Here is a 1448-nt window from a genome sequence, read left to right on the forward strand (position 1 = left end):
CATAATCACAGTTGCAAGTGCTTCAATACCTAGTCTCTCTTCAATAAAAATAACTGCATCAGACCCATCATCCCATAGAGTCACTGCATCAACATTGTGGAATAAATCTGCCTCCTCATCATACTCATTAATAACAGATATCACTCTCAATTCATTAGGCTTCCTCATGGACTTGCATACATTGAATATCATTTGTTCATCATTCAATCTCAATATTATATGTCCCATCTCCAGATTAATCAACGTCCTTCCTATAGCCAAAAATGGTCTTCCAAGAATAATTGGGACTTATAAGTCCACTTCACAATCTAAGACCACAAAATCAGTAGGAAAAATGAAAGAAGCCACTGTTACCAATACATTTTATAAAATACCAACTAGTTTTTTTATGCTCCTATCTGCCGTTACTAGTCTCATGGTGGTGGGGTTTGGAGATTTCGACCCCAATAGCTTGAATACAGCAAACAACATGAGGTTGATGCTAGCACCCAAGTCACACAAAGCACAAGCAAAGTTGAAAGATCCAACTGTTCAAGGTATAGTGAAAGCACTGAGATCCTCTTTCTTCACTACCAATGATCAAGTGGCCACAACACTACAATGATGAACATTTTCAACCGACGCATAATTGACTGCTCTCTTCTTAGTGATTAGATCTTTCATGGATTTTGCGTATTTAGGTACTTGCTCCAATGCCTCTACTAGCGGTATGTTGACTGACAGTTTTTTTAGCATGGATAAAAACTTCTACTACTTACCATTTTCTTGTTTCTTTTTTAGCCTTTGTGGATAAGAAGGAAGAGTTTTTGGAATGGGCTTTAGCATAAGCGTTGTAGCCTTCTCTTCTCCTTCATTCTGCTTGCTACTACTCCCTACATCAACTAACTCATTATCATTCTTCTGCTCATCAACAGTGGGTACAGGTGGATCTGTAGTGACTTTACCACTCCGAATGGTAATGGCGTGGCGTTGACTATTATTTTTTAGGTTTACTACTGTATTGCTTGGAAGAGTGCTAGGCTATCTCTCATTTACTGTAGCTGACATATGACCAAATTATTTAATTTACTACTCCTTTTATTTATTTTTAATTGCCCATTTTTCTATTTTGGAATGTCCGATAATATTTTTTCAGTTTATAAATTAATAGATAATTTACCTATTTGTATTCATTTTATCTTTAACATTAAATACTATTCATTATCTAATGCCTTTTTTAAAATATTAAATTTATTATATTCAAAAAATAATATAATAAAATTATTCTAACATTTATTATTTCTTAATCCATGCGCCAATAGAAAGCTGAACAAGTAAAGACGGATAGGAAAATATTAAAAAAAAAAAAAGTTTAATTCCTTTGAAGACTATTGCTAGTGCAGTAGTGCCAAATCCAGAGGCTGCTAAAACTCCAATACTTTTTTCGCTCATGGACTGGCAATTGAATT

This window comes from Capsicum annuum, chromosome 11 (genome assembly GCF_002878395.1).
Source record: "Capsicum annuum cultivar UCD-10X-F1 chromosome 11, UCD10Xv1.1, whole genome shotgun sequence".
In the NCBI taxonomy this organism is placed as follows: Eukaryota; Viridiplantae; Streptophyta; class Magnoliopsida; order Solanales; family Solanaceae; genus Capsicum; species Capsicum annuum.